The following is a 16462-nucleotide window of genomic DNA, read 5'->3' as shown; positions in this document are numbered from 1 at the left end:
GTACTCCTTGTTTTTCCTTGCCACAATATGAAAGCAAATTCAAGTGGTCTTTTTTGCCCCTCAAGCGGCAAACACATCCACTTCATCAATACATTGTCTCCTATTTATAATTTGATGCAACTTTATGCACCTGCATTGTCAACTTATGTTGGATAAAGATGTTCAACTGATGTTGATGTGAACATTTCTCAAAAGAAACTGCTGTTAACCATATCGGTTGTCAAATTTTATTTACCGTAAATCTGATAAACTGCTTTCGTTTTTCTTCCACAAAAGCAGACTTTATGCATATGGTATGGAACTGATGTTTTCTGCATTTTGGACCACTGTAGTTAAGATCCTGTCCACGGTCCCTGACATTCCTCTCATGCTTACTCTATTGAAGTACCGTGTAGGCAATAAAGGAAAGGTTCCAGTAGTTACCTCGATTTAAATAATGGTTACTAAGTATGGCACATACAACTTCAGAGTGGCTCAAAGACTTAACTTATGTTAATGCATGGGAAGAGGTGGTAAAAGCTAGGCACGACGGTGTCTTAAAGATATTTGATTTGCACTTCGCATATTTCTTGATCCTGACTTGTGATTTGTTTGTAATGTGTTAGTCAAGAAATGTCTTCTAGTGTTTAATTGTACATGTAGTACATGTTTTCATGTCTTTGTTTATCTATAATTGAATGATACAGGCAAAAAACAAAGTTGGAAAAAATACGGTTAAACTTGTGACGAGTTTCTGTAATGCTACCTAGGTATGCCACAAGACTGTCATCTCCATAGAGGACAGGAATGCACCTCCCTCCAGACACAAAAGGGATGTTGAGTGTAGCATAATGTTGAATTTTCATCAAATCGTTAACATATGCAAGAAATAGGGGGCAGCAGACATCCCTGCCCTACCTCTTGAATTGTGCAGAATGGGTTTGTTTGCTCTCTTCCCCACCAGTCCACCACTGTACCTGATTTTAAGTTTAGAATTTAATTGTTACTATAATCTGCATCCCTTCTTCTACTACAGGTTCCCTAAGTTTCTCCAGTAATATGAATTTGTCCACATGACCAAAAGGAAGGATCTGATCAATAGATGTAAAGTCCAAATATCCATCTTCTTTTTTTGGTATGTTTTTTCAGAGATCATAGCTCGGCTTTGTTTACAAATCCAGGGAATTTGGCCCCTCTACCCAAGGGGTAGCCACCCCCTTTGGGACTAGGTACGTGAGCCTGCTATACCTAACATCTCCTATGGGACAGGGAAAGTGGGATCCCACTGGGGGTGATCCCCTCCCCCTTTAGACAACAGACCATCTATTAGCAGAGATGTGTGTCACCCTCAATTGTCTCAGGAAGCCAATGTCTTCATTGCTTATTTAGGAATTACACCAAATCACTGTGGGAATGTTTTACCTTGTTTGGTTTCTGACCCTGTACTGTGTCCATCACAGAACGAATTGAGTGTTCAATCTCCTTTCAGAGATGGATGTAAAGGCTCTGTGAGACTGACGCAAAGAGCCAGAGAGCAGCCTTCAAGTATGTGGACGCAAGGAGTGAGGAAGCAGTCCTGCGCATAGGTGAAGCCAGCAAAGCGCTGCTCCCTGAAACCGGGCTGAGAGCTGGAGAAGCTCAGCACCACTGCACCGAGAAGAGACAGAGCCTCCCGAAAGTGTCTACTGAAACTGATGCCGAAGACTTGTCGGGAACCAATGGGAAGCACCAAGGCATGTGCACAGACGTGAACGACCAGTGAGCAGCTGGAACCACGCTGCCGCCGCACACCAGCAAGCCAAGCTCGCAGTAGATTCAGGGTACCAGGAGGAGGGTGACTGGCCCACAGATTCCCCAAGTCATGTTGAAAAAGCAAAAGGCCCACAAGGGGCTGAGGTATCAGCCCGAGACGGACGAGAACCCATATAACCCACACCCTGGGGTGAGGAAACCGAGGGTCCCAGGGGAGCTGACGCACCATAGAGCCTGAAACAGGGTGAGAATTCAGGTGCCCTACACCAGGGTGAAGTGGCAAAGAGCCTTTGAATGGCTGAGGCAACAGGTTACCAGAGACTAAAAAGCACGAGAGTGGCTGAGAGCCCAAGGAGTGCAAGCAGGGCTGAGATAGTGGAAACCCTGCGAGGGTTTGTGAAACCCGAGACCCCTGGGAGGGGTAGGAACTGAAGGGGTTCTGAAACAATCCAGTTAAGGCCTAGTAACCCAAAGCCACTTGAGGACCCTTTGTTTTGTGTAGAACTGAGCTATAGTTCTTGGGGCCTAGCCTTATGCTACGTGCACAAGGCCTTAAGGAAACATGTGCTGGAACTGTAAAATGGGTAGAAGCCCCAGAAACATTAGTTGATGACAAGCTGGGAAAGTGCTGGGCGGGTCAGAAACCAGCCCATCGTGCAAGAGGCATTGAGTATTTTCATTTGTAGTTCTTGTTACTTTGTAGTGGTAGGATTAGGATCAGGCTAGTTCGGTTTCTAGACAGAAGACTGCTTTACTTTTGTACGACATCCTGATGTTCACCCTTTTGAATTATTTTCTTTCTTTCAACATAGGGACCAGAGTAGTAGGATTAGACTAGGATTTTTGCGCCAAAATAAAAGGTTTGCAGTACATAACACAATGAGTGGTCTATCTCCAGATTCTGACTTTCCATTGTTTAGTCTGTTGCACCCATACTCTGCAGAAGCCATATTGGGTGCAAGGCCACATGGCTTTCCCTACACCATTCCTCTTCTCTGTTTTCTCTATTTTCCATGAAGGATTTGATGGGCATTTAGTGAGGAGAGGATGTGTGGGGGCAGAGCCCTGGCAGCAATGTTCGAGCTGCACACACATTCGGAGCACCATAATCTGGTCACTTCCAACCCTATGTCTACCAGCCTCTGGTGGTCCATGCACCATGTCCCATGCTTTGTCACCCCCGCCCCATGCTGTCCACCCCCCCCCCACCACCTTCCTAAAGGACCAAAGGGTGATTGAAGTCTAGGGGTTTCTGTGAGCACCACCTGCAGACCACTTTGTCTACTCCTTTGTCTATTGGAATGGGCACTGTAGCAACAGAAGTGGCTAAGGTGTGCAAACGAAAAGCAGATTCATGTGATCCTAAGCTGCAGCTTGGGTCCCCATTCATTCCGTCATTCATTTGGGGCTGTGTATGCTTGCTAAGACTGGTTGACAATTTCCCAAAAGTGGCCCACACATTTTCACAGGTCCCTGAAACAAATGTTTGTCAACCCGCAACATATTTGTAGGTCAATTCTTAGGGTATAAACCAGCCCACTGCAACATCCTAATGCAGCCCTATATCCATCTTACTTTGGGTCATGGCTCCCCGAACCCAAGTACCCAGAGAATAGTTTAAAATGTTTTCTAAGGGTGTTGAAAGTAGAAAAACATTCCACAAATCCCATTTCCCTCCACGGTCCTCCAGTTACAGGCAGGCAATGCACATATTTGAGTCCTGCGGGGAGTTTTGGGGGGTGGGGACATTGTGTAGCCCTGGGTTACCTCTAACCTATTTGGACATAGTGGGAAGTTCTAAAAGTGTTTTGGACACAAACACCAAACATTTGGGTGGTTCTGTGAATCCCAGACAATGTTCGCCCAGGCTTACTGTTGCTTGGCTAGCCTAGATCCATGAGGCTGCCACTCTTTTGAGGATGAACTCCTTCTGTTTTGGAATATTTAATTTGTTTAAATCTAATGAATCTATAAATTTAAGTAATTTAGCCCAAGCTGGGTTGGGGGTAGCTGCAGAGTTGTACACAGAAAGAAGGATTTCAAAACATGCTGCAAGTTATCTGCTGCCATTTTCTTTTTTACTCCTCTGTTTACCTGATTTCTGCTGCCTTTTGCCAGGGAAAATTAAGAAACATATGTTTAAAATTTAAAATAAGGCTTGCACCACTTCAGGTGCTCCTATGACACCTTGTCTGACCATGATATAGGTTTCTGTAATTAATCTTAGAATTCACTTATGATCCAACCACCACGGGCAAAAAATCTTGATCAATAGATGGAAGGGCTTGTCTGAGAAGACAGTTAAACAAGATGTTACTCTATTTATTTAGAAATCTAGATTAAGATTGTGATTTCAATAAAACACCACATTTTTCACTTTAGAGACGTGGAAAATTGGTTTTAGCAACTCTGTAGATTTATGTTTTGGACCCAAGAGAATAATCTTGGTTTTAATAGGATTTAGCTGGAGAAAATTCTCCAGCATCCATGTTTTCACCTCTTTCAGGCAGGGACACATCTATATAGCATTAGGATTGTCTACTTTCAAGTAGACTTGGGTGGCATCTGCATAAGCATAACATAAATTGTATTTAATGAAAATATCGTAAAGCGGTTTGACAGATGAAAACAGAGGGGGGAAAGAAGGGACCCCTCAGGATCACCACATTTTACAGATTGAACTGGAGACCGAAAAAGGGCCTTATTTCACCTGCTGGGTCATTTCTATTAGGAATGATCTAAATCGGTTCTAGGTGTGGGCTGAGATCCGGGTGCATTGTTCCAGTCTAAGCATTGAGATATCATGATTGATTGTGTCAAACGCAGCCTGCCAAGTCGAGCATGACCAATAACATTATGACCCCTTTATCAGCTTGCTGAGGAGTATCATCTCAGTCATTGAAGGGCTATTTCGGTCCCTTGTCTGATGCGAAACCTTATTGATAATGATGCAGAATGACATTAGCTTCAATAAAAGACTGTAGTTGTGGTGATGGACCGGCGTCTAGTGGAAACCACTAGTATGTGTCCTAACAATGCATTTAGCTAGAATAGTGAAATCTGTCCAGTGGGTCTGCACTTGTTTCTGACACTTGACATTGGTACTGAACTCCAGCATCATTACTGAATTAATATCCTAGTCTACTAATATTATAAACTGGGAATTGCATTATTTGCTGACCATGCAAACCATTCCCAAGTTTGCATTGGACCAGCCTTTGACTGTGTGTCACTGTTCTGACTAAAGAGTGTGGTGTCCTGGGGGCATAGAGACTAGTATCCGTTAGTCCCATTTCTCTAATCCAGTGGTATTAAGATCATTGCGGGTGACCTGGGCTTTGAGTGAAGACTGGGGGCCCACTGTTTTACCACTGTCCTCAGAAGATTGTAACAAAGAATAATGCTATTTATACATTTAAAAGTAAACACTGGTGACCTCCAGCACAAGTTTTTCTCAATTTGAAATTGGATAATTGTGCATTAGTGACTTGAAGGTTGGAAACTTATGCAATTAGTCGTGAAGCTGAAAAAATGTACAAAAGACTGTACATTTTTTCAGCCTTATCTACATTTTTTCAGCTTCACGACTAATTTGCATAAGTTTACAATTGCACTGTTATTGGTTTTGGAATTAAAACTTACCTAGCCTTTCTCTATATATTTGGGTTGATTTTGACATATCAAAAGGCCAATACTACTAGCCTTAAATTAACTATTGAGTGTGATCTGTTGTATTCAGCTCTTCTGTTTTTTTCCTTCTCAAAGTCAAATGTATGTGTATATTACCAAGATGTTATACTTTTTGTAAATATTTGTAATTTTTTTGTGATATTTTTCACTATTTTCTCTAAGCAGCAATGATGTAACTAAATGGAGTTCACACAAGCTTTATAAATCAGTTTTCTTTCTCTTCATTGATAAATAATCACATTATTGTTTACACTATTATGTCTTTGTTGTTTTTTGTCAACAATATACTACACAAGCAAAGTATGATAGGTGGCATATGATAATTTATTTACTAAATTATATGATTTAGTCGTGCCAGCTCCTAGTAGAGTAATTGCTAGCAGCTTTTCAAACAGTTGCCTTATATTATCTACACGGGAACACGCTTTTGTTTGAGTACAGGGTGTACAGGGCCATGGTGACCCACCAGCGCAAACCTAAGAGGTCCTTAGCGAGGGCGAGGGCCGATACCAGCCCTGTCTGCCTCCGACCATGGGGTGTGATTTCTATTCACACCGGGGTCCCCATCCTTAGTGCAAATAGTTTAAAAGTATATTTTTACAATGGAGGTGGGCTCTGCACAAATTGTATGTGCCCAATCTGAAATGGGGTGGAGGTTGGGGGGAGGGACCACCAAGAAAAAAAGGTAGTATGTCCCTGTTCTATTTCAATGTGTATGTCGAGGAACACAGACGGCCAGAAAAAAGAGGTCCCCAGGACAAGCGGTAAGTGGATTCGGGATGGTGAGGGCATGGGGTAGTGAAATTCTATGGGGCAAAAGTGGGGGTGTTCTTTGAAGGCTGTCGGTGATCAGAACAAAATATGAGTCCAAAGTAAAGTTATTGATAGAAAATGTAATTGGTAAATAAAGATGTCTGGTTCCTTTTTTAAAAGCTCTTTAAAATCACAAATAAAAGAACACCTGGCCCCTACATGAAACCCTTTCACGGTCAACAAAAAAGAGATAACCCTGACTACAATTCACAGGAGCTTCTAGATAACTTGGACTTCCCTATGCAGCACAGTTATAAAACATGCATAATCCTGCATTCAGACTAAGTAGACAAAAACAGCAGGTACACTGACCAGAACATAGGTTGATATTTTGCTAGATGTTAGTATTTTACAAGTGATTTAAGCAGAAGATTTTGCAGACGTCTCAAAGGAGGAGGAAAATAACTGGCAAAAACTGTGGGTCCAGGGAATCATTCACTAATTTTAGGCCAATCCTTAGTGGTACTGTAAGTGCACGTTTTTACATAATAGCAACCAGACTACACTCATTTTGATCCCTGAAAGCCAATTTAAGTAATGTGTCATGAAGCATAGCGATGCTAGGAAATGTTGTTTTATGGTGTAAGGAGTAAAGGAAGTGCCACCAAGAGTCCAGTCCAGGCAATCCAGGGAAAGGATGCTTTTACATGGCCTTGGTGAGGCTTAAAATTGTGTGGTTTTTGAAAGACCCAATTCTGGCAAATTGCATTAATTGTCTCACCGCTGATCATCCAACAGATTGTTTGTGGAAAATGGTATGTGTGTCTAGAGATGGTAATGTCCTGGGAGTTGGTTGACTGACACAATGTCCCATTAGGGAGAGACAAAACTCACTGACCAGGATTAGTCAAAAAAGACTGATCATAGATCTAAAGGCTTCACATTTGGGGCAAAAAGCAGGAGGCAAGTATAGCTAGCTTGGTGAAAATGAACAATGCGTTTTTCATCACTGATATGATATGATAGGTTATTTATAACGTGCTTAATACCCAGAGGTTTCTAAGCGCGGACCTGGGGATCGAACCTGTATCACTTCGTCTTGCTTCCAAGGCGAGCATGTTGACGCTGAGTTATCCTCCCGGGAAATTACATTGTTTCTGTCTTCTGATGGTGACACTGTATGAGAAGATTCAGTCACCTGCACCCTTTTGCATCATCTGTATTTCTTAACCGTGTCTCAGTGATGGCTTGAGATATGGTGTCTGCTGGACTATTATTCAGAATTGAAAAACACAATTTTCCTGATTGTTGCTAGATGTTTGGACAACACTTAATAAAGAGAAGGTGATTTGCAGTAGCAAATATTTGATGTTTATTTAGCAGAAAGATGTGTTTTCTGTACTTTTTAAATTAAGAATCTGTGTGGAAAGTATAACATGATTAACAGTTTTTTTCTTGTATTATCTGCCTCTTCAATACTTTAATAATCTTTAAACAGAAACGAATCTGTGTGGAAAGGGGCTGTTGTGCATTTATTTACAAGTGTAGCATGTTTTTGTTGATGAGAGAATGCACACTTGATCTGTTTAGAGAAGGTTCCGTCTTTGCATTATGTTTGCCAGCCATACGCTTCTAATCTCTTCCATCTTAGTGTCCTGCCCAAAATAATGCAATTTGGTTTAGTGGAAATCCGGAAGATGTTCATTTTGACCAGAAACACACAGATTGGTCAAGTGAGGAAGCTGGCAAGTTACCCACTACTCCACGCCTGGGGGTGGGGTATATAGTGAACCTGGGCCGTCCCAACCTAAAATAATGCAGAATGTGTTTGGGTGACCTGTTGAATTTTGCGTGCCATTCTAGATATGTATTCTACAAGCTCTTCCCGTTATGTATTATACAAGCTCTTCACGTTTTTGGCTAAAAAGGGAAGAGACCTTGATAGATGATGATTTTCCATGCATCAGACTATTTGGTACAGAGTGGAATCGGAGACAGCGATTTATCAAAGGACATGCAATTTGGGAAGGTTGAGTCAACTGTGGCAGCATCTCGACCTGTGACCTGTAGAAGTGACTGAGATCCGCGCAGTGAGCGCTTTAATCTATCTTGCTGGTATTGGGACCTATAGCTACATATATTCCCCAGCATGTGCTTTAGATGATTGTTCTGCCTTATATATGATGGGAACTCTGTGGCATGCACACTAATAAATATTGGACACTTGAATTGATCCTATCCACTATATAAATTCCTTTGGGCATCTTTCCATTCCATCCTCAAGCATATCAGTGGCATTATACAAAGGGATCAACCATATTTAAATCAGTGTTGCCACTGTTCCCAACGAGAACAACCAACCCAAGCTGCCAGGCTGCAGTGAGCAAGCAACCCCAGGTACATTTCATCTGAGGTGTGTGTTGATGTGAGGGGTCTTCGCTCAGTGTACTTATGGATGATGATGACGATGACACTCCTTAAAATAGTAATGATAAAATATATTGCTGGTCCGATAGCACAGCAAGTAGAGTGCCTGCTTTTTGACATCTGTGTGGAGCCTGCTGACGCAGGTTCGAAACCCGGCAAGGCCAAACTCAGCCCTTCATCCTTCCGAGGTCGATAAATGAGCACCACACATCGTGGGTAATAATAAGCAGCGCTCAGATGCCTGAGGGATTGTAGCGCTATATAAATGCTATATGATTATTAGTAGTAGTAGACAACACTTGTTGATGGATTGCACCCACTTCTAAACAATTACATGATAGCATTGCCCCATTTTAACTGTACTCAATTTATGAAGCTCAGAAATATTAAGGCTGAGTTGGCCATGCCTGGAATCAAACATGTGGCCTGCAAGTTAAATACAGATTGTGATGACCACTTGTTGAGCCATCTTACAGAGCTATGCAGTTAAGCTGCAACTATACCTCAGCACGTTCGAAACCAGACTGAGGCTCTGTGATGTCCCATGCAAATGGTATGTGGCAATCTGTGGCCTGGCAGAACATCCTTCATGGGGTCATTGAGGGGGCGGGGGGACGTCCGGCTACAAGGGTGCAATGGAGTCATCCATGGGACCCCATCATCGCACTCCCCCAACTCCTTCCTTGAGACCCATCGCAGGCAGTAAATTATCTCCACTGTTTGCAGATACTGCTGTTTCTAGATTCTGCTGTGGCACTCTGGGATCCAAAAGGAGTAGATAAACCTAATTAAACTGCGGCTGCTGGCCATGGTTGCCTCCTCAGAGGCACTCTCCATTAGATGATGCACACACTCTGGAAGGCCATCTCTCCAATGAGGGAACACCACACCCAGATGAAACAAACCGATCAACAGTCGTTTATGCTTAGTCCTACTGGTAATTGACAGCACAGTCCATGTGATATTGGTCTGAATTAGGTTTTCAAGAAAGTAAGCATTCTCACCAAACCTACAATTTGAGCTGCTGTAACTCTGGGAAATTCCTTGTAGGAATAAGAAATGGAGCCTACTATTGTGGGAGCGCTGCCACAGTCCTCTAAGCCATCTCTTTGAAAAATCCTGTACGAGGCACATGTTTTTGCTGAGGTAATTAACTTCCTCCTTGCAATTTCCTTAACCGCTCTTTTTTTAATGAAAACGGTACACATATTAATTATGCAGAGGAAGGGTGAAGGCAGAACCCAAGTTCATGAGTGATATTTCTGGCTTTTCCTTTCAATCTGGGAACCCAGGAGACCACGCACCCCAAGGCCTCATATTTCCCAGCCAAAAAGGACCAACTAGATCAGGGGTCTGCAACCTTTGGCACTCCAGTTGTTTGCGACTGCAGCTCCCATCAGCCATTTGCAGTATACTCAGTGGTATGGGGTAATGGGAGCTCAGGAGAGCTGCAGGTTGCCAACTTCTTCACCCCCCCTCAACTAGAGCATTCAACCGCAACAGACTGTTGGGCATTAAACTTGATTGATCAAGCTCCTATAGTTTATATCTGCATGCTTTTAAAAAAATAGCATTTTATGCAGTTTTGGACCTGCACCTCTGGCTTTCTGCCCTCCTGGTACTTTGGCTGAGCATGTTTTGCATGACGTCTGCATCCTCGTTCTTTTTGTTGGACTAGCAAGGGCATCAGACAATCTACAAATGGTACATCCCCTTAGCGCTTTCTCTGCAGCTCGACCCCATGGCAATAGGGCCCCTGTCAGTCGCAGTCGTGAAGAGTAGTTAAGCCAAGCAGTAAGGCACAAGGCTACAGGTTGGCAGATTACTCATGGGGCTCTTTGCAGCATGAACTCCCAGAGGCGTAGACAGGGTAGGGCCTAGCAGGCAAGGCCCACCCAAAATCTGTAAATGCCCAATCAGCAGTGCTGAGTAGGTATTTAGAGATGTCAATGTCACAGTGGTGGGCCGGACTAGATTAGCTTCAGACCCCACTTGTCAGACAATCCTAGCTATGCCTCTGTGGACTCCCCTTATTGCCCCCCCATATAACCCTCCACAAGATGCTGGATAGACCTGCATCCATATATCTATCTAACAGCACACTTGCTTTCTAGTTGTAGTAAGAGATGTCAGAGAACAGAGTACTGCAGTTCCCTGAGAGTCTCCACAATGGAGCCCAGGGACTTTGCTGAGTGGGTGAGTTGGGGGTTGAAACTGTCCAAGCACATTTTTCCCCCGGCCACCTTTGAGTGGGGTTCCTGCTTGGAAGGGTGATCCAAGAGTTCGAATTCAGTCATGGTGAGGGAAAAGCTTTAAATAGACACTTGTCATCCACGTTTGAATGGTTTCAAGGCATAAGTGAAGGCGAGAGATACCTAGCTGGCCCTTGACCTTTAGGTACAACTGTGTATCCTCTGCACAGTGGTGTATTGCAATGTTGGGCTCATCTAGGAGTGAGCGCAGAGGTTCCATAAAGAGGTTAAAGATGACTGGGGAGAGAATGAAACCCTGAGGAAATCAACATTTGACAGGCGGCATTTGGACCTGAGGGAGCCCCTCTGCATGGCCTGGTTTCTGCCCGATAGATAGGATGTGAACGATTTCAGGGCTTTGCCAGAGAAGCCCATCCTGTTTGCAAAGACGGTGAGTAGTGCATGATGAATGACTGTGTCGAATGCAGCTGAGAAGTTTAGGAGTAGAAGTGGGCATAAGCCTCCTTTATCAATAATCTGAAGGGCATTGTTGACCACCTGGATGGGCACAGTTTAAGTGCTGCATTTGGGGCAGAACCCGCATTGGTAATTCCAGAGCAGACCGAGGTGCTCACATTTTTTTCTTTTCATTAGTTAATAAGCAACTATCTTCTTGATGACTGTGAAAATAAACTGGAAACTCTTGATTGGTTAGTTTCCTTAGTCTTTAGGGTCGAATGTGTTTTTTTTTCTCTTCAGGAGTGGGCATAGAAGCCCAGTTTTTAGGATGTCTGAGAATGTATCCTCGATAAGAGAGGCATTTTCTATGGTAAGAAGCAGGTCTTGGGGCGAGTGGGGGGAGAAGTTGCTCCACGGTTGAATGGGAGAGGAGGAATTGGAGGGTTTGGAGCCTTCTGTGTGGAGCCTGATGGTGTCTACCTTGTTTATAAAGAACTTGTTGATCGCCTCACACTTCTCCTCTGATTCTGGTACCCATGGGTCTAGTGTGTGGTTCAAGCAGTGTTTGACTGCCACAAACGGGCCTTTGCTCCTGTTAGAGGCTACAGTAAAAGTTGTGGTGCAATAAGTAGCCTTGGTTTCGGATTTCAGGGTCTACAGTTTTGAATGCAAGCCCGATGGATAGAAGACCCTCCTGTTTGTACCAGCATTTCTCAAAAGTACTAGTGTACCATTTCTTGATCGAGAGCTCTTGAGTATACAAGGGGGTGACTGGTTTTGCTCTTGTGCAGCCCAATTTTTCTAGAGCAGAAGCATTTGTCTACTCCTTTTGAGGTTTGGCTAAAGGTTTCTAACAGCTGGTTGATGCTCGCAGATATGATATGATATGATATTTTATTTGTATCGCGCTCATACACAACTGTTTCAGAGCACGACGAGGCAAGGGAGGGGAACAAGGGAGAACAAAACAATGATCTTACTAGGCCCTGTGACATGAGAACGTGCAAGTGCAGGGGAGAGGGACGGGGAGGATAGTGCAAGGGAGAGGGGGAGGTGGGAAGTGCTGAGCAAGGGATAAAAACAACAACTGGTAATGCAGCCAGCAAGGTGGCAAGAGTAAGGTTTAAAGCGCAGACCGGGGTGTCTGATAAGTGCAGGTAAGGGGACTGTAGGGTTACAGATACAGACACAAGTGCAAGGGTTGCCAGGAGGCAGTGCGGGTGAGTGGCTGGCTGGGCAGGGACCTGGGCCCGAAATCAGAGGGTAGCCAGGTGCATGGAGCCGAAGCAGACAGATCAGCACAGGAGAGGAAGAGCGAAGGCAGAAGCAAAGAGTAAGGTCTTGAGGTGCTTCCGGAACCGTAGTTGATTCTCCTCAAGTTTCAGAGTGGCAGGGAAGCTGTTCCGAGGAAAAAGATCTACCCCCAACTCGTTGCTTGCAGAAGCGAATGGCCTCGAGGGAGTTGGAGGTAGAGGAGCAAAGAGCTCAAGTGGGAAGGTATTTTACGGAGGGAGAGTTGAAGGTATTTTGGACCCAGGCCTCAGAAAGCCTTATGGACAATGCAGAGTGTCTTGAATTTAATCATTGCAACCACTGGGAGCCAATGAACAGATTTCAGGGCTGGAGAGATACAATCCCAGGGCTTGAGGCCTGGGATTGTTTCTCCACCTTGGGGGAAGCTGGAGAAATTGTTATCCTATGCCCTCCTGTTTGTACCAGCATTTCTCAAAAGTACTAGTGTACCACTGGAAACATTTTGAAGACGCAAAGTGCCGCCAGGGGGGTTTATTCCGACCCTTGTGTGCTATTCGATACGCGTGAAAAGGTGAATGGGTTTGCTGCATGGTCTGTCCAGTCGAGAATAATGTGGTCTGCACACCTTAGGTGGGGGAAGAGGTTAAGATGCGCTCCAGGGCATTACCCCTGTGTGTGAGGGCTACTACGCATTTGGTTATGTCCAGCAATTCCGCCAGTGACAGGAATGCGTCTCTGGTGTTTTTGGTTGCTTGGGTTCAGAAAGATGTTGGTCACGTGGGAGACTGAAGCTGTAGAAATAACGTCCATAATCTTATCTTGGAAGGGTCCACACTGGTGGGTTTGTGTGTAGATGAGGTGAAATGTCGCTGAGTCCTGTTGTGTGATTGATAGAATTGGCCAGTACGTTTTCATTGATTCTAAAAAGTGATTATTTGTGTACTGTACAAGGCCACTCCATTTTGTGTATGAATGCCACTCCTCCCCCTGTTTGCCCTGAACGGTCAATATGTTGGATGCTATTTCCGGGTAGAACGAGGACATCCAAGATGTGAAAGGATGTTGGTGTAAGACATGTTTTGGTAATTTAGATGAGCACCTAGATGATCACCTCCAATAAACTTGATGCCAAATAAGAAATATCTGCTTCATGTCGGACAGCGTAGTGAACATTAAAGAGCGTGTATGCTGCGAGGTTCAAGTGCATGCAGTGACTAGCAGGATTTAGTGAAGGTTGGCCCTGTTAGATGTGCGGTGTGGATGGGTGTTTTGCCCAGGCAGTCTTTGAAGAGTATGGAGATGAGCTGGGTTTGTGAGAGACACATGGTTATATCTTACTAGTAGCGTGGTGCAGAGGGTCCGGCCCTTTGCCCTGCCAGGCCCTTACAGACACAAACCACCAGCTTCATGGTTTTATTACGTCCTTACCTAAGGACGTCTGGTTGAGACTGCTTAAATGAAGCCAGGGGTGAGTGTGGTCAACAGTGGAAGGAGGGAAGAGCGAGGTCCTTTGACCTGCTTTCACTGCACATGCAGCTGGAGGACGGATCAATTTACGGGGAGGGACCAAGTCTAAAAATGGCCTGTCCACCATCTTGCGATCCAGTAATCCCTCTGTGACCCTCCCCTATGATGTTTGTGATGTGACATGCGTTTCTAGCCTGTGAATTGAGTACTGAAAACCAAGCTTTGTACACTCTTTGCCAATTATTGTATGTGTGTGTGTGTGAGATCTGGAAAATTGCAACATTGTAGTCTCCATAGAGAGACAATATTTCTGTAAATTTGTATTACCTCTGATAAAGTCCCCAGTAGGGTTTGCAAACTTGTATCTGTGACACTCTCTGGTTCATCGAATGACATTCGTTTTGAAATGTCTTCTCAGATATTACTGGCAAAGTTTTAACAATATTGCAATATACGCTACCAGTCTCTAGTAAAAGGAATTGTTTTCTCTTTATGGGAAAGTCATATTGTCCTACACTGGAGCTGAAGGTTTGATTAAGGGAAGCTGCAGGCTCTTTTATTTGGGGAGGGAAGTGCCTTATTACCCTGCAGGGTTATGTTTAGGGGAAGGTCATTTAGGACAACCTGCCCTAGTGGATTGGTGGGTTACAGAGGGCCTAGACCTCAGCACCGGAATTAACTGAAGGGGAGAATTGTGTGTCTGTTAGGTGTCACTATTTGGGGAGAAGGTCCACAGGAGTGCTGCATGTAACTGTCCTTTGCCTTTGGAACAAGGCAGGGGCATTTGTTACAACATGCTCTCTGAATTTCTTTCTCGGTCAAATGATCGCCAGGTAGTTTCTTGCAGGAATGTAACCATTGAGTCCTTCATAGAGCTATGTGCCTCAAATTTTGAACCTCAGTTGGGCGCATGTTTATTTCTCTTTGCTTATGTCCACGGAGTTTTACTTTGTACTCGATTTTGTTTTTAATTATACGTCTTATATTTCTAGTTTGTGTTCAACTTTAATTCAGACTTCATAACTTACATCTTGTATTGCTGATCATTCTCTTGATCAGCGTTTGGCCTATTTTAGTTCTGAGAATTTGTCCTGTGTTATGTAGAATTGGTATCAGGTAATAATATCACAACATATATGGTCACCGTAAATAATATCGCTGGGAAAATGTCACGGCGATATTATTTGGATGATCATATATATGGCGACAGGGGCAAAACAAATTATAAAAAAAATGTGGAGGTTGCGGGAGTGTCCTCCGCATGTTCCATGCAATAATGTCGCCACAAAAAACGACCATTTTTCAGCGATATTTTTGTGGCGACATTATTACATGGAACCGTAGAATTTACTGTTGATCTCTGAAAAGGCTTTGTTGAATTTCTGTTCACCTTGCTTTTAATGACTTAAACATTCTCATACGCCATTCAGTGCTTGCCAAAAATGGACTCTTCTTGCTTTTCTTTATTTTCTTTTTACATTTGTAGAGTGTGTCTGATGTACTTTGCCCATAGCATCTGATTTTATATTTTGTCAGTTCTTGTACAGCCGTTTTGTTTTCCGACATATTTTGTATTGCATTTGTTATGTATGTCTGATATCATTGCAAGTATTTCATGGAAAGACCTCTAATGATTATATTTGTATGTAAGCAGTCCTATCTGTGGCATTTTGATTGTTTTGCAGATGGCACGCACATTCGGGGGCTTCCAGACTTCCAATCTTTAAAACAATCGTAAAATCTGCTCGCAACGTCTGTGCATTGCATACAGCATTTAGATGACTTACGGGGTGGCATTTCGTGCAGTGTTGAGTGTCTTCTCCTGCATGGAAATTAAATTGCACAGAGCGGCTGAGGAGGTGGATGCAATCTTCATGCACCCCCACCCCCCCATCCCCTCAGTATCAGGCAGAACATGCCCTGAATGTACATTCATGCAGCAACCAAAATTGCCTCGAAATGTTTCTTCATTCTTACTTGCCCACTAATGCAGTCCTGGATTAGCTGTTGGTAATATAATAAAATTGTTTTTTTTTTTGGTGCATCTTCCTGGACTTTGGTTGTGTCCGTCAAATTGTATCAACCCACTGCAACACTCTGTTAGTGTGCCCTTTTTTACTAGTATTGCACAAACTAGCCATGTTACACTGCTGAAACTGTGTATGTACTACTGGACAGTAGACCCAAAATTGTACTCAAGGTGCCCTGTCCATATGTTGGGCTCCGAAAACACAACCCCAAATCTAATGCCAAATATAGTCTTGTAGACCGAGGGTGGAATAGGGTCATTCATGACCCATGCAAAGGTTTATTAGCACATAGTGGTAGTAGCAATACATGTTTTGGAGTTTTGCTGGTGAAGGAAATAAAAATACTTTTAATAGTGAGTAAAGCAAATGGACAAAATAGATGTAGTAAATTAAATGTGGCTTTATTTTGTAGTATTTAAAGAAAATGATTATCTTCATAAATTAAGCATTTCAATTGCA

General features: G+C 43.5%; 1 protein-coding gene across 1 annotated transcript in view; it reads left to right on the top strand.

Moving 5' to 3' along the window:
• Positions 1-16462, top strand: part of TMEM231 (transmembrane protein 231) — a 515430-nt gene that overhangs the window by 67867 nt on the left and 431101 nt on the right. The gene's annotated exons all lie outside the window — the stretch shown is intronic.

This window comes from Ambystoma mexicanum, chromosome 1q, assembly GCF_040938575.1.
Source record: "Ambystoma mexicanum isolate Mex_15411 chromosome 1q, UKY_AmexF1_1, whole genome shotgun sequence".
Lineage (NCBI taxonomy): Eukaryota > Metazoa > Chordata > Amphibia > Caudata > Ambystomatidae > Ambystoma > Ambystoma mexicanum.
Note: the sequence above shows the minus strand (reverse complement) of the source record. Positions and strands in the feature narration are given on the sequence as shown.